Raw genomic sequence first — 24,862 nt, forward strand, 5'->3', positions numbered from 1 at the left:
CCCGCCATGCCGCCGCCGCCCCGCTCCGCCTCGGCCCGGCTCGGCCCCCGGGGAGCCGCCGGCCGCGCCCTGAGCGCCCGCCTCCCGCCTCGCCGGCACCCTCCCTGGGCGATCGCCGAGCGGGGAAGGGGCGGGCCACCCCACAGGGCCTCGGGTTTGGGAGACCTGCCCTGTGAGGTAGTCCCCTCTGGTGCGGGACACCCTGGAGGGACCGAAGGAAGAGTCGGAACGCGGCACAGCCTCTGTTCCCGCCGCGCTGGTCCGGCAGCCTCTTCCTCCTAGACCCAGAACCTTTCCAAGTGCAATGGCAGTGGCCTGGCCTCCTGGGGCCCCTGGTGCGGACTGTGTTTCCCGTTCTGCTGGGGACACAGCTTCCTCCCTCAGGCGCTCTTTAGCCCAGGAGCCCCGGGAAGGAGGCCTGGACTCATGGGTTCCAGTCCTACCTCTAACCAGGCCAGGGGAGGGTCGCCATGGGGACAATAGCTGGGAATTCTCAGGAAATCACCTAAACATGGGGGTGCAGCCTTACAAAGGGCAGGCGTTGTTGTTGCTCCGGGAATCACAAGTAGAAGTGAAACCTTGGCCAGGGCTGGGGAGGGAGGCCCGGCAGCCTCCGGAGTCCACCCTTGGTCCCCACCACGGGCTTGTCTTTCTTCGCTCCTGAGCCGGCAGACGGCCACAGCCCAGGACTGCGGGGCTGTTCCCTCCCACACTGCATGCCTCCCGGGTGGGCCTCCAGCTCTCCATCCTGCAGCTCCGGGCGCAGTTTCTGCCCTATACCATCCCCCTGGGGTATGGATCCCATTCTACAGACGAGGGAACACGGGGTAGAGAGTCAGGAGCTTGCCCAGCTCACATAGCAAGCTGGTACTTGAGAGCACAAGCATCTCCATTTCTGCTCTGACACACAAGCAGCTTGGAAGCCGTCACTCCTCTCTGCCAATAGGAAAAAAGCTGAACAAACTGAAACTGAAAATCAATGACTTTTCTTAGACCCGTTACAGAACTGACTTCTGAGGGTCCACCAATACCCCAAAACCTGGAGAGACAAGCAAAATCCAGTCTCAGTCAAGATCTGCTCATCAGGAGCAGAAATTGCTGGAACCATAAACTGGTAGGATGGCTAAAATGGGAATTTTGATGAATTGCTGGGGGCCGAGTGTGCACTAGTCTGAGACTGAGAAACTCGGGGTAGGGGTGTTCACAATCTAAAGGAGGGGGGCAAAGTTTTGTGATTTTTACCTCCAGAAACCCTCTCCCCTCCAACTCTTGCAGGGGGAGGGAGAAAGTCATCATTGTGAAATATACTTACAGCATTCTCCATAGCAAAGGCAACTCTCCAGGGGAAATTGCTTTCCCAGAACCTATCCACCCTGAGGGAAGGCATTTGCCCAAATCCAGCCCCCTCTAATCTTCCCGTCTTACGTCTTACGTAAGAGAGAAACTAAGAAACACTGGTGAATGTCACAGCCCAGGGACATACGATTTTGGAATATTTCACCTCTCAACTCCTTACTACCACCTCAAAAGGCCTCCAGTATAGTAGCAGGGTTACAGCTCCAAGAGCTACAAGACACACACTCTATTGAAGGAGGGGTTCTTAGGGGACCTCAAAGACAACGGGAGAATTGAGGACACCAGAAGAATTTGCAGCCACTAGCTCCTACAGCTGCAGCAGAGATTAAACACTAGCAACCCCTAGCCAGGTCAGCATAAATGCTCACACTAACAGTCCATCTATTTCAATTCCTATTGCCCAGTACATCATGTCTGGCTTTCAAGAAAAAGTTATGTGGCATGCTAAATGACAAGAAAAGTCACAGTCTGATGGGGGAAACCATCAGAGCCAGCCTCAGGGGAAGACCTAGAATTTGGGACTATCAGGCAGGGAACTAAACATAACTATGATTAATATGTTAGCGGCTCTAGTGGAAAAAGTTGACAACATGCAAGAACAGATGGGCAGTGTCATCAGAGAGCTGGAAACTTTAAGAAAAAAATTAAAAGGAAGTGGTAGAAATAAAAACCACTGTAACAGAAATGAAAAATGCTTTTGATGAGCCTACCAACAGGCTGGACATGGCCAAGGGGAGAATTGGGGAGCTTGAAGATATGTCAGTAGAAGCTTCCCAAACTAATAGGCAAAACGGGGGAGGGGGGAGTTAAACAAACAAACAGAACAGAACATCCAAGAAGTGTGGCGCAATTTCAAAAGGTATAACATCTGTGTGATTGGAAAACCAGAAAGAGAGAACGGAGCAGAGGTATTTGAAGTAATAACAGCTGAGAATTTTCTAAAATGAATGACAAATACCAAGTAACAGATCTAGGAGTCTAAGACCACATAAAGCAGGATAAATATCCACCCTTCCCCCCAAAAAAATATCTACATCTAAGCAGATCATATTCAAACTGCAGAAAACCAAAGACAGAGAAGATCTTGAAAGAAGCCAGAGGAAACTCACCTACAGAGGAACAAAGAGAACAGCAGCAAACTTCTCATTAGAAACCATGTAGGCAGGAAGAGAGGATAGCCAAGCATTTAAAGTGGCGGGGGAAAAAGCCATCAACCTAGAATTCTATACCTGACAAAATTATCCTTCAAGAGTGAAGGAGAAAACAAAGACTTTCTCAGAAAAACAAACACTGAGGAATTCATCACCAGCAGACCTGCCTTACAAAAAAATGTTAAAAGAAGTTCTTCGAGGACCGGCCGAGTGGCGCGTTGGTTAGGAGTTGGCTTGGGACGCCAGCTCTGAGCAGCAGGGCCCCGGTTGGGATCCCACATGAGGGCCAGTGATGCTGCGCCCTCTACAGTTAAGATGGTGAACAACAGCTCAACCTGGAGCTGGTCCGCAGTGAGTTGCCAGCAATGGCATAGGCTGCAGTGGGGCTGGCCGACAGTGGGCGTGAGCTTTTGTGAGCCACTGTGAGTGGCCGTCCAATGGCTGGTGAGCGACTGCCTCATTCGGGAAGAGCGCAATGATAATACCAACATGGGCCAGTAAAGCGACATCCTCCACAACTAGACTGAAGAACAAAAGGACAGCAACTTGTCTGTTCCCCTTCCCCGATTCCCCAACGCTGTTCCCCTCCTCAAATTCCCTAATAAAATCTTTAAAAACAAAAAGGAAGAAGTTCTTCTAGGAGAAGGAAAATGATATAGGTCAGAAACTCAGTATATTGGATGGTTCTAGCATATGGGTAAGTGAAATGAATGACAGTGATGCCATAAGGGGCGGGAGAAAGGAATTGGGAATACCCTGTAGTATGTTACCTGTACCATGCAGGAAATGGAATAGTGTTTTTGAAGACAGACTTATATATTAGTTAAAAGTATATATTCCCTCTGTACTATTTGCTCAAAAGTTCCTATAAATCTAAAGTTGTTCTAAGATAAAGTCTATTAATAAAAAAATTGCAGCATAAACAAAATGTATATTGTATATGCCAGAGCAAGCACTAAAATAACTTTTAAAAGAAGTATAATTGAGATGCTTAGAAAGGCTGTAAATGAAGTCATATTAATAAATGCTCAATTAAAACCAGAGAAGGCAGAAAAAAAGGAGGGAAAAACAAAGAACACGTATGATCAATAGCAAACAGGTGACACATATGGTAGATGTTAACCCAATTCTATAACCGCTTTAATGTGAATGATTGAAATACACCAATTAAAAGACATAGGCTGTCAGAGTGGATAGAAAAACAAGGCCCTACTATAGGTTGCTTACAAGAAATCGCTTTAAATATGAAGACTCAGGTTGAAAATAAAGGGATGGAGAAAGATATAGCATGTTACCACTAAAAAGAAACCTGGAGTAGCTACATTAATTGCAGACAAAGCAAACTTCAGTAACAGAAGCCAGAATGAAGTGCTCTAGTCCCTACCGGCTGTTGAACCCCAAGGGTAGGGTGTCTGGCACATGCTGGGCATTTTATTGTTTTTATAAACAAATAAGCACATGGATGGACAAAAGGATGAATGAGTGAGTGAGTGAGTGAATGAATGAATGCATACATGCATGCTCTGACTTTGCTATCAGGGCCTGAGCTCCTGCCATAGCCAGTAGCCACAGGCTGGATGGCCTGGACAATTTTACCAAATGCCTGTGGAGCCGAGGATTTTTACAGGGACGAGGGGTAAGGACAGTCAGTGCCAGCAGCAAAGACAAAGCTGATCCTTTGAGCTGATGTGCCCTCAAGCCCTGTCTGATGGAAACAGCCACAGAAGCCAGTCCTGTGGCTGAGAAAACCTCCGGATTTTCTTCCCCAAACATTGGCTTTGTGCTGTCAGCAGATGATTCAGGGCTCACAAAGGCTGCCTTCTAGCCATCCAGGCCCCGCCCAGCATGAGGGGATACCCAGCCCTGCTATAATCTCCCAACCCTGACTCCATGCAGGACCCTCCCTGACCCTCAACCCCAGTTCCCCTACCTCTTGAGTGGGGGTTGGGGAAGAGGTGAGACCAGGCCCTGCTGGCCACTTGGTCCCAGCCCATTGGTGCTGAGGGCCTAGGAGCACTGCCCACATTTCCAGGAGCCTAGTGGGCACTGTCGACTGCCAGAACCAGGACACGCAGGCCAGCACAACACCCAAAGCCTCTTCCGGCCAGACTGGGTCAGCGTGGGCAGCCATGCATCGGCTCCTGCAGACCAGACATCTGCTAATTACATGGTCATTAGTTCCTTGTCCAGAATGAGGAGGAAGGAAGACCATGGGGCAGCCTGTTTGTCCACTGGGCCACCTGCCTCCCTGTTTCCAGGGGAGCATAGGCCACTCAGCCACAGCAGGAGAACGTGCTAGGAGTTTTCTCATGCGCACGGGGAAGTGAGTTGGTCATTGCTCTGCCACCCTGGCAGCCTGACTCATGGCGAGGCAAGGAGCCTGGGGCCAGCAGGGCTTTTGTAGACATTTTACACCTACAGAACATTATAAAGAAGAGAAGGAAGATCGCCCACGAACACACCACCAGACTTTAGCCACGTGAATACTTGACTACATTTGCGTCAGATGTCTTAAATCTGTTTTGAAACATGAGGAACTGGGAGCCACAGTGTGAGGCGATGTGGGTTAGTAACCCAGAGCACTGGGTTTGCGTCCCGACTCTGCAGCTTGCTAACTGGCCCAGCTGTTCTGGGGGATTCCGATTTCAAACGCTGCCTTCTGACATTTCCCAGGCTCTGTTCTGCAGAGTATGGGTTCTGGGCGCTTTCATCAGGCACTGGAGCTGCACAGGGTGCCACAGCCAGGTGAGTTTGAGAAACACCACGTTCCAAGCTCCTGCTGGAGATTCAAGATGCACCTCTTTGCTAGAGGCTCTTAGTAGTCCTGCAACCAAAGCCTGGCTCACTTATTCACTCTTATAAGACTTCCTATGTTCCCAGCACACCTTTTAACACTATGCTAATCTGTAGCCTTGATACACATCGAAGTCAGGACCCTCACCTCTCTGTTTCCTTATCTGTAAAAAGGAATGGCTCCTCACGCTGGCAGGCGTGAAGACTTAGGTAGGACATGTAATGGAAAGGTCCCCCCAGAGGGGGGCTGACAGGTGTTGCCCCCACCCCCAGCCTCTCTAGAGCAGAGGCACCTCCACCCCCAGCTCTTCTGGAGACTTCCGGGGAGCCCAGCACAGCCTCCCTTCCCTCACCCCCCAGTCCCCTGAGGAATAAATGCCAGCTTTGCTCTTGTCCTGCCAGGCCCTCAGAGGTGGGAGCTACAGCCTTGCTCTAGGACAGGACCTAACTCCACGCTCAGATTCTCCTTCCCCAGTCCTCAGAGGAACCAGCCCTGCCCACACCTCGATTTCAGATTTGTAGCCCCAGGTCCCTGCTCTCCAGACCCACTTTCCCCCCACTCCCCGCTCCCCACCACGGCTCCACCCTGTCCACTTGCCGGCAGTGGTTCTGGGCGGACCCTTCTCTTCCAGCACCCCCCTGGCTCCACTCACACCCCACAGTGCATATTAGCTTCACCTCACTTGGTCCTCACAGCAACCTTTCAGGGTGAGGATTATTATTAACCCCATTTTACAGATGGTGAAACTGAGGCTCAGGGATGTTGAGACTGGATGACCAGTCAGATGCATCCAATCAGAACACCCCCAATGCTAGGGCATGAGCTGCCTATCACTAAGGCATTTCTTTCTTTCTTTTTTTTTTAAAAAAAGATTTTATTGGGGAGTTGGGGGAGGGGAACAGCATTGAGGAATCGGGGAAGGGGAACAGACAAGTTGCTGTCCCTGTGTTCCTCAGCCTAGCTGTGGAGGATGCTGCTTCACTGGCCCATGTTGGTATTATCATTGCGCTCTTCTCTGAGTGAGGAAGTCACTTGCCAGCCATTGGACGGCGGCTCATGGCAGTTCACAGCCACTCACAGCCTCCCACGAAAGCTCACGCCAGCTGCCAGCCAGCCCTATTGCAGCTTACGCCGTTGCCAGCGACTCACCGCAACCAGCTCCAGGTTGAGCTGTTGTTCACCATCTTAGCTGTAGAGGGCGCAGTGTCACTGGCCCTAATGTGGGATCCTAACCGCAGCCCTACTGCTCAGTGCCGGCGTCCCAAGCCAACTCCTAACGAATGCGCCCCTAGGCCTGCCCACTAAGGCATTTCTGAAGAGACCGGACAGCAGGAAGTGGGGGGAGAGGATGTGACACAATGAATTATGGGTATTGTGAATGGACAAAAGCTTTGGGCAACAGGGCCTCTTCTCTGCTGTTACTAACAGCCACCTGCCCGGTGTGCGCTAGGCGAGGGCCACTTTGGCCAGGGCTTGTACCCAATGGCCTCAGAATCCCGCCCATTGCTTAGATGTGAGAAACTGGACTCTGAGCTCATTGGGGTCTGAAACCATGGGCCCTGGCACCCAGGGGGAGCTCAGCCAATCCTTGACATCCTACAGACACCTAAAAGATGACCTCAGGAGAAAGAAGTTAAACCAGGCAGACATGTTTCAGTCCATGGAGAGGGGGTCTTTCCAGATTGCGAGCTGGCCTGCTAAGGGGTAAGCACCCCACCACTGGCGGCATGCAAGTGGTGGCTGAGCAGCTCCTATCGGTGCTGCTGTAACTGGGGGAACATTTGGTCACTTCCAAGTTCCTTTCTGCCATTGAATGTGCATGAATATTTAAATCTTTCATGTATTTTTAAGTATAGGCAACATGTCAATGTCATTAAAAAAATCAAAAAGTGCAAAACTAATCCCAGTGAGGAGAGCTCCTTCCAGCCTACGCTCCAGCCCACTGATTCTGCTTCCGGGAAGTGCAGAAGATTCCAGGTTCTCGCGCGATCCTTCCAGGGTCTATGCAGGCACCAGCACACATACTCTATTTTTAAACGAATACATGTTCATGTTATTTTTTCACTTACGGTCTGCCTGTTACTTGTTTCCCTGACAATGGATTTTCAGCAGCAGCCTGATGACATGGGACTGTCCCCTCCAGGTGTCCACATATAACATGGGGGTGACGCCCTCAGTACAAGGCTGTTGGGAGACGACGTTTCCCTGTTGGCACCCAGAGAAGCTCCTGGCATCCGTCTGGGTCACAAGAAAGGTCCTAGTTCAGTGGGTGTCCAGGAGTGAACCTGTCCCCGGCCCTTGTGGCCGCAACAACTCCTTAGGCCACCAGGGGGCTCCATGGAGCTGCCTCATCCCGCTGGTGGCCACACCATGTCCAGAAGGGATCAGGTCAAAGCCCTCAGATAGTCGGAGGGAGAAAAGTATCTGGGCTGGACCTCTGCATCTTGGAATTCTAGACACTGCCTTTTCCTCCATCCTCCTTGTTTGGAATATGGGGACAAGAAGCTGAGGTCGCCTGTGACCCCGCTCACCTCTCCTGAAAAGAATAAAAGTTTTAAAACAATTTTTGTCATTTTCATTCAGAGAAGACAGAGAGGAAGAGGTTGTTCTACAAATGGAGCCACCGCCCACCTGCCCCACTCACCCCATCCCCCCAGCACCTGGGCCCGGCCTGCCTCAGCAGCACCCCTGGGGGACCTCATGGCCTCTGCTCTGTCCATTTGCCTGTCTCCTTGCAAGTCGGCCTCTCCTGCTCATGCTGGTGCCTCTGGGGTGCCTCCGCCCTCCCCAACCCTGTGCCTGCAGAGCCATCCCTTTCGGGCAGCCATCCTGTTGGGAGCCCACGAGGCCAGCTCTGGCCTGACACAGGCTGCAGGTTCCCCCATCCTGAGGCTGCAGACCTGGCCTGCAAGCCCAGAGCTAGGGCAGCTGGGCAGCCATGTCCCAGAGGCCTGCAATGGTCTTGGGCAGTTTCCACCTCTTTCCCTTGGTCCCAGCTGACAGGACAGAACAGGATGGAGCTGGAATCCCGATTAGAGCCGGGAAGTGGGGAACCTGTTTGGCAGGCTCCTCTGTGGCCTCTCAGCTCCGTGGGAACCAGGAGGCCCAGGGATCACAAACACAGGGACCTGGACCGCCCTGCTGCTTCACCAGCCCAGAGCCAATGCCCGCTGGGGCCACAGGGCTGTCCCAGCCACATCAGCCATTCAGTTAACACACTTGAGGCCAGCTATCCCAGAGTCAGATTCACCCGTAAAGTCGGTCCTGGTGAGCCCACTTCCCCTCCTGCACCAGGACAGACAGGTCCTTCTTCAGTTGCATCACCGAGAGGGATAAGGATACAGACGTTTACTGAGCACCGACGTGGGTCAGGCACAGCTCGAGCGCACTCAGCCCTCACAATGGCCTTGAGTGTTGCACTGGTGTGCAGGTGGAGAAGTCCTTTGTCCAGGGTCACACAGGGAGGATTTTAGCCAGGCCAACTGGGCCCAGGTCCATGCTCTTAACCAGCAGGACACACGGCCTTTTGGAGCAGGGGTACTTAGCTTGGGGAGGGGTGGGCCCTGTGCTTTTTAAAAACAATGGGTGCCTCTGGTTGAATTTTCAGGGTTCCTATTCATGAATCTCCATGGGGTGCATCACCAAATGCATCCAGGAGCAGATGAGTTGGGGTTTCTGCCTAAGACCGGAACCTGACAGAGGGTGGGGGGACATCCCACACCATTGACCCGGGCTTACAGGCCACACGACGGGGGCCTCACATCTTTAGCATAGTCCTAGGGCCAGCTGGGACCTGCCTAATTGTGGGCCCTGGCCAGGCACCTGGCTCCACGATGCAGTCACCCAGACCTGCCTGCCTGGAGCACTGCCCTCAGTAATAATAATAATTAGAACTACTATTACTATTCTATTGTGATGATGGTAATAACCGTGGGAGGCAATTTGGCACTGTGGTTAGGAGACCAGACTCTGTGTCAGGCAGACCTGACACACCTTGGCTGCGGGACCTGAGGCTAGTGACTTGACCTTCTGTACCTCAGTTTTGTCCTCTGCAAAGTGGGACGAGGTTGCTGAGAGGCATCGGTTCCCGGTGGCAGGGATGGAACCCTGGCCAGCCCAGGGTAGATAGAACCTGAGCTGCAGCCACAGAAAGCGAGCCACTACATGTTTTTAGGGTGATCCCACAAACATCCCACAGAACCTGCAGCCCAAAGTTCCAGCAGCTGTAACACCTGTCGGTCACCAGCTGATGAGGGTTTCAGGTCCTGTGATGATAGCCCTCAGCTAAGCAGCTTATGCACTTCGTCCTCGAGGCACCATGCAATTTCACTAGGTCAGAGACTGTTCTCTCTCCAGCCTCCTCTCTGTCATGGAGACATGAATTTGCTGGGCTCTCCACTTTAGAGATAGGGTGACCAAGGCACACAGGAGGCCAGGGGCTTGCTCCAGGCCTTAGAGGGAGCAGAAGGTCAGGGTTCAAGCAGGGGTTCTGAATTTGGCCTCTTTTGTGTAGTTCCTGAACTAGGCTCCTGGGGAATGGGACACGGATCTTGGCTGCTGCACACGTGACCATGGGGGAGCAAGGGAGTCATGTGGCTTACAGAGGCCACCAGTCTCATGAACCAATTCGCATTTATAGGCCAGCTGCTCCAGCCTCCACCTGCCTTCTCTCCTCAGGTGCCAGTATGGACACATAGGGGACAGGGAGCTGGTTAGCCTAGACACTGTGTCACAGAGTTTGCATATTTCCTGTCCCCACAGGGTGTGGGGCAGGGTGGGGGAGTGGTGGTCAGTGCGACCGCTACTCCATCCACAGATGAGGAGAAATCCAAGCGGCGAATTGTTCAGGCCACACAGCTGATTGGAGGCAAGGCTGCACTGAACCCAGGGCAGGGTGTCCCCAGAACCTTGCCTTGTCTCATCTCACACTCCAGGGAGCCACTGCCCAACATGGGTAAGCGGAGCGAGGTGGGGAGTCAGCTCTGGGCTCTCATTGGGGCTCTGCAAGAACTTGGCATCCCCTGGTGCTTCAGAATTTCCACTCTCTCACCTGCAGGGCTGGGTAACTCAGCCGCCTCGCTAGGCTGCCAAGTGGATCGAAGACAATGTGAGGCGTGCCCATCTCATGCAGTAGGCACTCAATAAAAGTAAGTTTCCATCTTCCTTTTCCTCGATAATAAAGCAGTGTTCCCTTTCCCAGACAAAATATTTACATTTTAATAGACGCCCTTTTCTTAAGGAGCATGAGTGATGGTGGAATTCAGCTCATGTCAGGCTGGGCAGCAGCTAGGAAAAGTCTCCGTGTTCCTTATATCACATGAGCAGGGCCTGGTGCCACTTTTGGCATGCCAGGGTCCTCTGCCCTCCTCCCCTGCCAACCGTGGCTATCGTAATCTCAAAGGCACCACTTCCCAAAACCACCCAAATTCTCCTGGGCTGAGCTCATTTCACAATCTTGAGCTAATGGAGAAGGATTTCCCTGGACACATACCTTAAGGAATTGTGGCTCTCAGAGCCGGCCTTAAAGGGAAACAGGCATGCAAAAACAAAAAACAATAACAACAAAAGTGCAGAATAAGGCCGCTCCGTCACCATTTCACCCCCGTTAAATCAGACACACACAAATATTAGCAGCACATCATTAAAAGGAAAAGCCAGGAGCTAGGATATTCTTCTCCCCCAGCTCTGTTAGCTGGGAAAGGAGGAGCCCCCTTCGAGGCTCAGCACACCCACTCCCCGATAGTGAAGCCTTCCCAGCTCTGCGTCAGAATCACCGCTCCCCGCTGGCAGTCCCCACAGCACATTGGTGGCTCTTCATTTCGTTCCCTCCTCCAGTCCGAGCCAGAATGTGAACTTGAGGACAGGGACCCGTGGCTCATTCATTCAGCCAGTGAACGCCAAGAGCCCGCCGTGTGCCCAGCACTTTGTACGCAGGGTCCGGGATCCTCACCGTAACCCTTGACGTGGCAAGGATTCTCATTTGACAAACGAGGAAACTGAGGCTCAGAGAGGTTGGGTTCTGGGTACCCTGGGTTCCCAAGGTGTAAAGCAGGGGCCATGCAGGCAGGCAGACATGGCCAGCACAGGGCATGGGCACCATGATCGGGGATCTGGGGGCCTGTGGGAACCTGGCGGACTGGCAGGGGGCCATGGAGAAGGACTTCACAAACCCGTGTCCTGGCACCCAGGTGAGGAAGACGGACAGGGTGTCCAAGACAAAGGGAACACTGTGGGCAAAGGCACGGAGTGTGACAGTTTATAGCGTGTCTGAGGAACAAGCTCTTTAGGTTGTCCTGTGGGCGGAGTGGAAATGTGTGCTGAGCGCAGGGTGGTGAGGAGAGGTCACAACTCCTTGAACAGAGTGACCTTGAGACGAAGCTTTGCAAATCAGTCCAGCTGGAGTAAGAGGGTCTCTAAGGGGGGGGCCACAGGTCTCTGTCTTCAGCCCTGTTCATTTCCATCAGCGCCTGGATGAGACGGAGCTGGGGCCGTGGGAGGATGGCTTATCAAATGTGCCGATGGCAATGCCCCACAGGAACATGGCATTTACAGGAGCCTCAGTAGGCGGGACAAAGGACTGAAACCAACATGATGGCACTGAACAGGGACAGCCAGAATTACCTGCATTCAGGGGCAAAAGGTCAGCTGCACAAAATGACACGTTATTGATGAGTTGTGTTTTTTTTTCTCCCAAACTGTCTTAAAAACAGGCATTTTATGAAGCTGAGATGGAGAAACCTGTTTCCTGGGCCTGCCCACAGAAGTTCTCCATCAGTGTTCTGTGGTCAGTGGACGGAGGCCCTGCAACCTCGGGTGTCCTGGCCGGGAGAGTCCTGCCGCGGAGGCGGCCAGCGCCCTGGCACCAGGACGGGCCTGCCCCCAGCAGTGCCTGTAAGGCTCCCCGCCTACGCACAACAGCTGGGGTTGGCCTAACCCCCATAAAGAACCCTAGTCCTACCAGGAACAGGCATTCCAGCGGCCCTGAGACCAAAGAGAGCCAACGGCCATGTCAACAGCAGCTTTGGGGTGGGGCTGGGGCAATTCCCTTCCCGTGGGAGTGACAGAGGGCAGCCACCAGTGGCTGTGGTGAAGTGTGGACAACGGCTGGGAGAATCCGCCAAGGGAAGACTCAGGAAGCAGGGAGGCCTGGCACCCAGCAGTCTTAATAAGCGGTGATGGTTCATGAATGAGTCAGCTATCTTCGGCTCCAGGAGAGCCATCTTAGCCCCAGCACCTCAGTTTTCTCAGTTGTGAAGTGGGTGTAACATACAGAGCAGGCTAAGTATTGGTCAAGTAGTGGCATAGGGTGGGCACTCAGCCCCGGAACCCCGCACCCCAGTAAGCTCTCCCTCTCTACCTCTGAGAGACAGTCATGCTGCCTTAGCTTGCTCACCTCTAGGGACAGAAACCTCACTACCAGGAGTCTGAAACAGAGCAGACTCTGGCCCTGCCTGCAAAAGATTCATGGTCTTGTGGAGGAAGTATGTTGGTGCCAGGCTCTGTGGGACCCACTGGACACCAAAAGGCTGGCCTCACAGGGCTGACTCCCCATGGTCCTATTAAGAGTGTTTCCAGTGGGAGAAGGGCCAGCGTTTCCCACAGATGGGACCTAGAGAGGCCCTGCCCAGAGCCCTAGCCCACCTACCTTCTGCAGGGGAAGGAGAGTGGTCCTGTGTTCAGGCAGCTGCCAGGAGTCCACACATACCGAGACTCCAGCCTTCCTTGGGGGGACCCAGGAGGCCAGTACCCCCTTAAGGATGCTGTTCCCCAGCTCCTCCTCCCCCCTTTCCCTCTCTGCTCCCTCCGGAGAGAGGGGCCTCTGGAGACACCCCACAGTGGTGACCATCTGAAGGTGTGTTTCAGGGACAGCTGTGAGGGCTGGCCCCCGTCCTCAACCCACCTGGGTGGGGGAAGGGGCTGCCTTGGGCAGGAGCCTGAGGGCCACCTCCCTCCACGACTGAGGCTGTGCTCACCTGGGACAGGAAGGGGGCTCTGTGCCAGAGCCCAAGGTCAGTGCAGGGGGCCTCCCTGACCCTCAGGCCCACGAGGCCTCCTCCTCTGGTGACAGCCAGCCATTCCCGTCAGGCCAGAGGGGCCAGAGGCCCTTTGTCATCTGAAAGGAGGGCAGATTATCTGCCCCTGGCTTTCTAGGCCTCCTTTCTGGCCTTTCCCAAAGCTGCTGACAGACCTGCCTTCCTGGGTAGCTAAGGGATGGTTTTCTCACTTCCTCTGACCTCTGCAGAGAAGATCCCTCACCAGCTGGCCCTGAAATCCAGGCGGGCCCCAGAAAGATGGCGTTGAGTCACTCGGGCCCTGTTTGCTTTGTCAGCCCGGAAACTTGATTGGTAATTAGCCCTTACAGAAACGGGCCAGATCTGTCACTTCCCTCCGGAAGTGCCAGGCAGGACTTGCTGCCTGCCCTTCCTTGGAGCCAAAGGAAGGCCAGTTCTCATCCTGGGCCAAACTAGGTTAGGCTTGGGGACTGGGAGCGGGAACACGTTCATCCTTCCACTCAGGAACCTGCTTCTGGGAGCCTTGGCCAAGGAAACAATCCAGCAGGAAGACCAAGCTGTGCACAGACACACCCCACAGCAGCGCTTTAGAACAGTGCAGCCCTGGAAACGGCCTCTGTCCAGCAGCGGGGAGCAGCCAAGCTCCTGGGCTGGTTAAACGTCCCACGATTGTGAAATAGGGCAAGTGGGAGGGGAAGGAGAAGGGAGGGCGTGGAGGTCCTGGATCAGTCGCCTGTGAGTCCTGGAGCCCCCACCCCAGCCACCCCGGCACTGGTTAAACAGACAGATCCCAGGATTCACCCAGAGGTAGTGAGTCAGAATCTCCAGGGAAGGGATCTGACCAACAGTGTCCCACGTGAGTCTTATCACCAGGCAGGTACGAGAAACTCTGCTCATGGTTAAGACTGCAACTCAGCGATGTGCTTATTTAAAACTTGCTCAGCCTTAGTTGTTGCATCCGTTAAATGGGTCTAGCACAGGGCCTGCCCCGCGGGTGCCGGGAGGGTTAGTGATATAGATGAAAAATGGGCACTGTAATAAACCCAAGGAAAGTAACCTTGCAAGTAACAGGGTAACCTGATCACAATTCCTAACTTGAGCAGATCATGGTGGGCAGTCACGCCCCAGGCCCATAACTTTTTTAGTAAAAGACTCATGTTTGCCTTAAGCCAGCCTTGTCCATGGTTTGTGTGCATCTAGGTTCACACACCTTTTTTTTTAATTGGGAAATTTGGGGAGAGGAACAGTGGTGGGGAGGGGAAACAGCCAAGTTGTTGTTCTTCGATCTTAGTTGTGGAGGGCGTAGCCACCATCCCATGTGGGAGTCGAACCAGCAGCCTTGTTGTTAAGAGCGCACACTCTATCCACTAAGCCATCTGGGCTCCAGCTCAGCTCAAGGTGCCGAGTTCAGTCTTAGTTGCGGGTGGGCATAGCCCACCATCGAACAGGCAATTTTGTTAGGAGCATGTGCTCTCACCAGCTGAGCCATCTTGCCACCTGTTGGCAGCTCAGCTTGGGCACAGAGTCACTGGCCCATGTGGGAATTGAACTGGCGGCCCTGTTGCTCAGAGCTTGTGCTCTTAAGCTAACTCTTAACCAACTGAGCCACTGGGCTGGCCCTAGGTTCACACACTTTTGAAATGCTGAGTGATCCTCTTTTGCAGACCCCCCTGGAAGCATAACCACCCTCAAGGGAGCACATGATCTTGTTGGTGATCCTGTAATCCCATCCTGTCTAGCTTTCTCCCACCTTCCTGTAATCATCCTTAGCTCCAAACATATAAGAAACTTCAAAACTGTCACCCCCTGGAGCATTTGAGATCTTGCTTCCTGGTAATGTCATCAGTTAGGCTCAGATAAACTCTTACAAAAATTCTCTGCAGGTTTGGACATATGTTTACATTGTCAGTGAGCTCATGGACACTGTGGCTCTGTGAGCTGCTGTCACCACTTTTACAGCCGGTGTCTCCTCCTCCCTGTCTCTCCCAGGGGAATTTGTGTCTGCACATTTCACCTGGGCCACACAGGCAGGTTTGAGGACATCCCAATGTCCTGGGTGCTGTGTGGAGGCTCGACTGATGTTTCTGCAGGGTCTTCTCCACCGCACTTGTCCTGCTGAGAACCCCTGAACCAGGAGGGGTGTCTCCAGCTCTGAAATTCCAGTGTGGCTGCTTCTCCCTGGCCCTCGGGCAGGTCCTTCACCTGTATTCATAGTAGGGTGCACCAGCCATGGGAGCGATGCGTCATGAATCCCCAAATACACCCTTGAACCTCCGCTTCTGTGATCCAACAGGCATAATTCCTGCTCCTTGCAGGCCTGCCGGGCAGATAGAGGGAGGGGACTGTGCACAGACTGCCCTGTAAACTGGAAATGACCATGGAACATGTGGGGACAGACTGGGTGGCCCTCGGGTAGGAGTCCTCGCATTTCTGAAAATCCTTATATTCCATCCAGTCCCATACTTGCCCGATTCTCTCTGTGGGCAGAAAGTCAGGCAGGAGTCCTTTTCCCTCAGACTTTTAAGGCAACTATGGATCTGTGGTCTTCTAGCTTTCAGGGTTTCTAATGGGAAGTCCAATGACAGGCTTTAAAATATATATATTAATTTAAAAATGCATGCACACAGTTTCAAAAATCAAAATTATAAGGCTTATTCTTATGAAAAAAAAAAAAAGGCTCCTGCCCCATGTTGCCACCCAATTCCTGCTTCTCAGAGGCAACTGCTTCCTAGTCTCCTGCCTTATCTCCAGGTCTCCAAATAACACACTTACTTGTTCTTTACTGACCTTCCAGTTTAGGCCTTAGCACCGCCTTTCTCTTAGAGACCAGGGAGGTTTAACCCACTTATTCCTCACCATCCTCCCAGTATGGCTATATGACAATTTCGGTTAAATCAATATTGTTTACATAATAGACTATAGCAACATGACTGCCACCTGGGCCACCATATGTCCTATGACTGTATTTCCTTCCTTGTAGGATCTCTGGGTTTACCTGGGAAATAATAATTGCTTTCTTGTTTGATTCCTTTGGTTTTCTTTGTGCCCACCATTCATTCATCACCAAATGCTCTGGCAGCTCTAACAGTCCTCTCAAGGCAGCCAAACCCCCAGGCAGTCCTGGAGTTGCCTTTTCTTCCTTGGCCAGCTCCTCCCGGAGCCCTCTGTCCCTGTTCCAGTCTGCACTGATTGCTTCTGGTCCCCAAGCCCTCCCGCCTCGGCCGTCCCTCACACTGTCACCTCAGGGTCCCCTCTTCCCTCTTTGTCATGTCTTCTTGTTTTTTGGTTTCATTCCTAATTTTAGAGACAGGACATCCAAATATATATATATATATATATATATATATATATATATATATATATATATGTATCTGAAAATGAAATATCTTACTCTACCCTCACATTTGATTGACTAGGTGCTGAAATAATTTCCATCAGAATGTTGAAGGCCTTGCTTCACAGTTTTCCAGCTTTAGAAGTGGTTGTTGAGAATGTCCATGTTACTGTTTCCTGATCCCTTACATATGTATGGCCTTTCTCTCTCTCTCTCTCTCTCTCTCTCTCTGGATGTTTTTAGGATCTTCTCAATCCTAGTATTCTGAAGAGCTTAGTATAATGTTCTTTTTTTCCCCCTTTCTCTCTCTTTTTTTTCACTTCTATGCTGGCCCTTTGTGTTGTTGATGTAAGAAATGTACACACCTGTAGAGAATTTTTATGAGTTTATTTGAGCCAAACTGACCGCATATGCCAGGGAGCAAAATCGCAAATGCTCCAGAGAATAACAGTTTTGCAGCTTTATTATTATTATTTTTTAATTGGGGAACAGTGTGTTTTTCCAGGCCCCATCAGCTCCAAGTTGTTTCAATCTAGTTGTGGAGGGCGCAGTTCCGTGGCCCATGTGGGGATCGAACCGGCAACCTTGGTGTTATGAGCCTGCTCTCTAACCAGCTGAGCTAACCGGAGCCCTGCAGCTTCTTTTATGCTTTGGAAATTAAGGAGAGGAAGGAAGGAAGATGGGAGAAAGCAAGGTGGGGATCAGGTTACAGGACAGTTAACCAGATGATGTGCTCTCTTGGGGGTTAATACCCCCTTCAGGGGTGTTACTTCTCACATCTCAAAGGTGAGTGAACCTGGATGCACAAGAACCATGGACAGGGCTGGCTTAACACCTTGCACTAAAGAAGTTCTAAGCCCGCGGCATCACTCCCCACCATGACCTGCCAGTTAAGAATTTACGATCACATCACTCTGTGAGGTTATTTTCCATAGAACTGGTTTTTTCTTTCATGGTGTCCATCAGTCCCAGATAATTTTTTGGTATTATATCTTTGATATTTCCCTTCCCTTCATTTTATCCCATTAGATACAGGTAAAAAAAATAGGGTTGTTAAGTGAACACTGCGGTGAGCTCCAACATCCCTAGCCCCCTACCCTACCCTAGGCCACACAGTTGAGTATTCTTTGGGGAATTTGGATAACCTTAGAGAAGGATCTCTAGATCCAGACACTTGGGGAGAGGTGTGCCCCCCCCCGCCCATGAAATGGGGGTGGGTTCTTCTAACTCAGCCTGACACCAGTGAACAAAAGCCTCATCTAACCCAGTGCTTCTCAGCCCTGCCTGTAAGACTCACCTTCTCCAGATTCTGATTAAATTGGTCTGGGAAGGGCCTGAGCACCTGCATTTTACCAGCTTTTAGGCGATTCTGATGAGTACCCAGGGCTGAGAACCACTGGGCTGACCATGTTTGGGGAGCCCGACCAGATGTCTCCTTAGGAACCCGACTCACTCGCAGGGGCTCTGAGCGCTCAGGACGCAAAGGTACATGTCCTGCAGTTGGGTGTAGCCAGTCTGAGCCTGTTCTTGAGAGAAGGCTCAGCTTTGCAGTTAGGCTGTCAGAGTCTTGAGAGACTCATCCAGTCTGGGCTCTCGCAGGTACCCCGTGCCTTGCAGCCTTTACCCAGCAGGGCAGACAGTCAGAGATCTAGCTGCTCAGAGAGGGACATGACTTGCCCAGGGCCACTAGGCTGGCAAACATCAGTCAGACCAGAGACACAGACTTTAAGTTGAGGGCTTTTCTACTTAGCCCAGCTGTCTTGTTTATCACACATTCATTCAACAAACACTTGCTGAGCCCTCAGGCTCTATGCCCGGAGGGCACGAGGGAGTGAACAAAACCGGTGGACCTAATAGTTACTTATGTCACAACTCTCTGCCCAGCTGTGGGCTCACCTGGGGGCTGGGAGGGACAACTTCATTTCAGCCCAGCCTCACCCAGAGCAGGTCACAGGAGGAATTACTGTTATTGCTGTTGTTGTGTCAAACAGGAGGGGCAAGCTGGAGGGGGCTGGGAGGGCTGGGCCTGCAGACAGCAGAGGTCACATTAACAATTAAGGTCTTGTCGACTTTCATTCCACCCTCTGCACATGAAATATTCAGGCAGTAGAGATGGGTCTCGGATCTCTGCATTGCTGGTTGGGGACCTTGGGCCTAGGGCAGCACCCAAGGCTTGTCATGCAGGGCAAGGGGCTGGTCAGGTGTGGCCCAGAGGTGTCTGATGCAGATGGTATGATGCACACACCCAAAGAACACCACTGGGGTCGGGCCCTGAGGGTTCCAGGGAAGATCAAGGCTTTGTCCTCAAGCAGCACAGCTGGGAGGAGGCAGATGCCAAGTGCCCGTCACAGGCTGGGCGAGCCGCCTGGGCTTCACCCCTCCCAGCACAGTGAGGCACAGAGATACACAGCCGGCCTCCAAGACCACATGTCTGGGGCCTGGAACTTGACACCTGGAGTAAACCCTGTAATTATCCTATGAATAGCACAAATCATGTTGCATTGTATTTGGGCTAATAAATATAAACATTTCAAATAAGTCACAAATGGGTAAACTGGCTGTACGGTTTCTTTTTTTTTACTGGGCACCTCGTGTATGAAATTTGGCCTGGGCTTCTCTTGTGCTCTGAGAGTCCCAAGGGAGACAAAGTGGGTCGTGGAAAGTGCACGAAGGTTCACCCACCAGAGTGACACCACCCGCCGTTGGCAAGAACAGGCAGGGCACACTCTATACCCCGCTGGCGGGAGTGCAAAGTAGCACCGCCTCTTCGGAAAGGAGTTAGGCGTCATCTGGTCCCCCTGAAGCTTTGTGCACTGTGTGACCCAGCCTTTCTGTGTCTCGGCAGAAACGTGAGCCAAGTTCCTGCTCATGCACATTAGGACATGTGCTTAAGAACATCCACAGCAGCATCGCAGGTTATAGCAAAAAAACTAGAAACAAATCTTCAACAGGAGAAAAGTAAAGGTAATATGTTCATGCAGTGGGTATTAAGACAGCAGTTGTCCTCCAGTGGCCATTTGGCAAGGTACAGAGATAGTTTTGGCTTTCACAGTTAGGGGTGGGGGTGCTATCTCCATCCAATGCATAGAGGGCAGGGGTCCTGGTAAACATCCTACAGTGCACAGGACAGCCCCCTCTGCACCCCGACAACATACATATTTTGTCCAAAATGTCCATCGTGCTGTGAGGTTGGGAAACCTTGCTACACAGACCTGCCAGTGAATGAGGTACACAGATCAACACAGCTAAGAGTGAAAAAGCATGTTGCAGAACACACGAAGTGCAGCCCCATTTAAATAAAGTTCAAAAGCATGCAAAATTAAGCAGTACATTATAAGGGGGGAAATAGTACCCGGAAAGCACAGGAATAATCAACACAGCGTTCAGAATCCTGGTTACCCTGGGATCGGGGTGGGCTGGGCCAGTGACCAGGAGGGGCCCCAGGGCCATCAGAAGTAGGGGTGATTCTTTCAGCTGGGCAATGGGCTGTACCGCAGTTGATGGTCATACGAGATAGTTCATGATAAAAGTAAAGTTTTTAAGCGCATTGAGGTGAGAGCTGCCCCTGTGAAGAACTCCCCGGACTCAGTTTCCCCTGTGGCTGAGCCTCCTCCCAGCGTTGCTTCTTGGGGCAACGCTGTGAGGGGACATCAGCAGCTCCAGCCGGGAAGGGAGGGGCAGGGAGGGGTGCAGATACTGATATCCCCACCCCCTACACACACACATTGGTCCCTAAAGGGACCTTTCTCCCTGGCCGCTGGCTGGCCTGGCCTGCCGCCTCCTGCCTCTCCCCCAGCCTCCGCTGACCCTCTGATCCATTCCTCCCCTCATACCTCCTGTCCTGTGCTATTCAACAAATCTGGCAGGTCTCTCTTCCGCTCTGTGCTCTTCTGTGGCTCCCACGGCCCTCAAATTAACCTTGAGGCTTTTGCCTGTGACATCAGTGGTTCTAGGCAGCCGTCTTGTGCATCGCTGGTCCCTGATCCCCCAAACGGGACCTGACACGTGGGTTAACCGTGTGAGTGAGCCCACCCTCCCCCCAGGCTTCTCTCTGCTGCCCCCCAGGGGGCTAACATTCAGGCAAACTGTGCTGCTGGTGGCCCCAGCTTCAGGGAGTTCCCCCACCTAAAAACGTGGGAGTTGAGACCCTTGGTCATTAAACCATGTCTTGGGGTTCCTCATATTCCATGGTGCTTCCATCCCAAAAGGAAGTTGGCTGCATCCTAGGGCCACACTTGGCATCCTTTTTAGCCCAGTTTGCCCGCAGCAAGCACTGGGGTTCCGGGATAGCCCTTGTTTCATTGTACCTCAGTGTTTGCCTCTGGAAAATGGGTGCAATGTCCATACAGGAAGACTGTCCTGGTGCAGAGGGTGGGGACAACATGCAAGGAGAGGAGGCGCCACTCACCTCTCGAGAGCTTTGCGAGAGCTCTTCTTAGTGTGTCTCTGGCTTGGTCACAGCGTGGAAGTCCTGAAGCAGGAGGAAGCCGGGGGGTGGCCGTGGTCCTGGCACAGGGCAGGTCCCCAGCGTGAGAGAACCAGGGTCCCAGGGAAAGGTCCAGTCTTCCTCTGTGAGAAGGAGCAATTGGGCGCAGGAGACAGTAGTCTGTGGGGGAAGATGCACTCTTGGGCTCAGATGGCCCTGGGTTTGAATCCCAGCTCGCTCACTTGCTAGCTGTGTGACCTTGGACAAGTGACTTAACCCATGTGAGCCTCAGTTTACCCCTTTGTAACAGGAGAGCTGCTACCTCACAGGGCTGCAGTGAGGACTCAGTGAGACCATCTGTGTCAAACCCTAGCACGCGTGGGCACGTAATAATTACAGTCACTTTGCCAAGGGCATTATAGATATTCGGCTACCACACAGCCCTCCGCTGGCCACACCAGAGGCCTTGGCCTCTGAACATTGCCCATAAGTTCACACTCGGTGACCTTAGCTTCGTGGAAACCACCAACCAAGCCAACAGGAATCCACATTCAATGCTAGAAGGGCTAATGACACCATCACCTAGGGCTGTTAAAACCATCACGTGAGGGCTGGCTTAGAATCAGATGGCGCGCTGGTAAATGGTGTGGTGGATTATTATTATAGTTGTTGCTGTTGTTGTCTATCAAAGCCTCAAGGAGAGGGCTATATGCCCTCCCATGGCTCACGGAACCCTTTGCCGCCCAGCTCCACCCATATACTCCAGCAGTGAGGCATGGCTGCGTCTGCACGCATGGCTCACTGTCGCTCACCTTGCGCCTTGGTTTGTGTTGTTCCCGCCACTTGGAGTATCCTGACCCTCTCCTCCCTCCTAACAACCTGGCAAACTCCTACTCATTCTTCAAGAATCAACTCCAGCGTCACCTCCTCCAGGAAGCGGCTCCCAGTGTCTCAGGATGCCCTCATAATGATGTGTTCTGCTCATCTCTTTTGTGGTGCAATTTACAACGTATATATGATTGCACATATATATGCATTTGTGGATAAAGTCTTACGTAATATTTTTGTGTTTAGTAAACCAGTGAATGATAGTGACCTTGGGCAATGAAAGTGACCTTCCTGAGCTGTTTCCTCACCTTCAAAGTGAGGGGTTCAGACTCAGTTTGTCATGCGCCAAAGGGTCGCACATTCACTCAGCAAACACCAGATGGTAACCTGCACTGGGGTCTGTGCTCAGGGCCCCAGCCACACAGGAGAGTTACAGAGCCCCTTCCCTTCCCAGTGGAGAGAAAATTGCTCACCACTGGGGCCAAGCCCGTATCATTTCCCGGGTTCACAGCCCCTGCATTTTGGAATATTTTGTCTACTCTGTGTTAGGGTACTGGCTCTCACCCCAGCTGGCTCTCAAAAACATTTGTGTGGCTTTAAATGGACACATGCAGTCTAGGAGATTCTGGAGGAAAAATGGGGGATTGGTGGTACATCTTTATTTTTTTAAAAGACCCACACTACTTTGACTGGGTATCTAGCGAATGACTGTGTTTGAGGTCCATGATCTGGTTTTAGTTTTCATGACAAGGCAGGGCTTCTCATGCCTGAGGGGCTAAAAATGCAGATATGTGGCATTTCCAAGCGCCTGGCTTGGGGTCCAGAGTCTGTTGGACTGTGGGGACTACTCTAGGGGACTTGACACCTCCTGCTGGACCCTGGGGGATGTGGGCCCTTTGTGGGGCTGTGTGGCTCTGGCTTAGATGGTCCCTCTTGCTTCAGGAGCCTGTCTCAGCTCTGGGCCTTCTCAACCTCCCGCCATCCCCTCCTGCTCTGCCCTAACCTGTCCAGCCATGGTGTGGGGGGCAGACCTCCTCTCAAGCCACCCAGAGGCCTCATCTCTAGCACTTTGTCTTTGCTGCACCACAGTGATGTTAGGGACGCTCTTGTGGGACACTAGGCCAGGGGACCCTTGGTCCCACAGTCTGTAGATGATGCAAACAAACCTCGTCTAGATGGAGGCTTCGTTTTTCTCTCGGAAAGTTCAGCTCGGAGGACCAGGGGAATACCACGAGGAGTCCCATGCAAATGGGGAGGGGGTTCCCACAAGTGCAGTGCTAACCCTGCCCGAGACTTCCCTAGTGAGCCATGTGTCGTGCTCACCTCTGATTCTCCCAGGAGCAGGTCTGTGCACAGGCTTCATCGGGAGCGGGGAGCCCCAGGGAGCTGTTTAATCTGGCTTCTTGGGGTGAGGACGCCCCGCATCCCCAAGTATAAGCTGAAACCCTTTTCCTCTCCAAACCCAAACTCAGCTGGGCCTGTGGAGCACAGCGCCCCAGCGGGGAGAAGGGCCCCTCCACCCAGGAGCCAGGAGCTGGCTTACCAGGGCCAGTGTCTGGGGGAACATCCGCTCCCCTGGGCTTAATCCTCAAAGCTATGCCCCTCAGGCCTATGCTCTTCCCACCCCCCTCTCCTGAACATCTACCTGCAGAGAGGGGTGGATGGGAGTGGGGGGAAGGAGGTACTGACTCTGCACTTCTGTGCACGCCCCTCACCCCCAATCCCTTTTCCACATATGGCCTAGAGTGAGTCTCTTAAAAGGTAAATCAGGTCATACCGCTTCCTGCTAACTGCCCACTGCTTTCCTAGCTACCTGAGAATCAGGCAGGAGTTGTCCCCTGTGGTCTCATCTCTCACCCCTCTTCCTTGGCCCATTCCCAGCCACACTGGCCTTCCACTAACAGGCCAACTCTAGGGCTTCTGTGCTAACTGGTCCCTCCACCTAGAGCGCCCTTCTTTATCTTTGTCCTTCTTTACTTTCAGATCTCAGATTAGATGCACCTCCTCAGAGGTCCTCCCCGACCATGGGATCTAAAGTGACTGATTATCACTTTCTGTGACAGCAGCTTGTCTGAATCCCCTGCACAGCACTTACCACAGTCTCACAGCTATCTAATTTGTTTATCTTTTCTCCGTTTCTCCCCACAGAGGCCCGTGGCCTCTGCGGTCGCCCCCTGCAGAAACCCCTGGGAGTCTAGAACAGGTCTGGCCTACAGTAGGCGCTGCGAACGCGGTTGTCGGGTGAATGGCTGAGCGACTGTAAATGGGGACATCAGCTGCGGCGCGGGCGCGCGCTCCCGGCTGTGGCTGCTCACGGTCGAGTGCGCGGGTTTTATCTCCTTGCAGGTCCTGGGGGACCGACACCCCCCTCCCCTCTGCTCTCAGCAGACGAGACGTAAATGCTCTTCGGGGACACGGGGATAACGAGGCAGACTCACAGGCTGTGGGAAGGGGCGAGGCTGCGGTTGGGAGGGGGTTCTGCCGCCGGCTCGGCGCCCTGCAACCCCCGTGTTAAGGTCCCAGTGGGAGACCTTTCTCCACTGTCCCCAGCGGTCTTCACCTCGCGAATCGCAGATTCTCCCCGGAGTCCCCGGGACCGGCGGCTGGGTGGGCGGGGAGTGGTGCTTTGAGCGCCGTTCGGGGCGGGGGCACGTTCCTGGCGCCCTCGTCCCCTCGGGGCAAGGAATAGGGGTACAGTGCTCCGGGACACGGCGGGCGAGGCCCTGGCCCTCCCCGTGCGCGGACGACAGAGCCACAGGCCGGGGCTGGAGTGGAGACGCAGCCCCTCCGCGAGTTCCGGCAGGGGACCTGGGTGGAGATGGGGGGAGAAGGAGCAGGGGGCAGGGTAGGGGACAAAGAGCCGCCCTGCCGCCGGGAGAGCGACCCCTGTGTCACAGTCCCATTGTTCGTTGTATCTCAGACTGCGCCGGACTCTGCTGTCCCGGGAGGGAGAAGGGGCGC

The 24,862-nt window shown here is 52.9% G+C and overlaps 1 protein-coding gene across 8 annotated transcripts in view; it reads right to left on the bottom strand.

The window, feature by feature from the left end:
• The window catches only part of HHIPL1 (HHIP like 1), a 52,280-nt gene extending 27,466 nt beyond the window's left edge, over positions 1-24,814 (bottom strand). The window contains exons 1-3 of one of the 8 annotated variants that reach the window (XM_019639345.1): positions 24,462-24,814; positions 21,056-21,253; positions 7,371-7,837 (exon numbers count right to left, since the gene is read on the bottom strand). The gene's annotated coding sequence lies outside the window, so the exon portion shown is untranslated. Of the gene's footprint in view, positions 1-505; positions 849-7,370; positions 7,838-8,551; positions 8,616-20,480; positions 20,646-21,055 lie in introns of those variants that run through there. The other 7 variants (XM_019639342.1, XM_019639343.1, XM_019639344.1 and 4 more) reach the window with 7 other exon arrangements.
• Between the last annotated feature and the right edge of the window lie 48 nt (positions 24,815-24,862).

This window comes from Hipposideros armiger, unplaced genomic scaffold, assembly GCF_001890085.2.
Source record: "Hipposideros armiger isolate ML-2016 unplaced genomic scaffold, ASM189008v1 scaffold_43, whole genome shotgun sequence".
Lineage (NCBI taxonomy): Eukaryota > Metazoa > Chordata > Mammalia > Chiroptera > Hipposideridae > Hipposideros > Hipposideros armiger.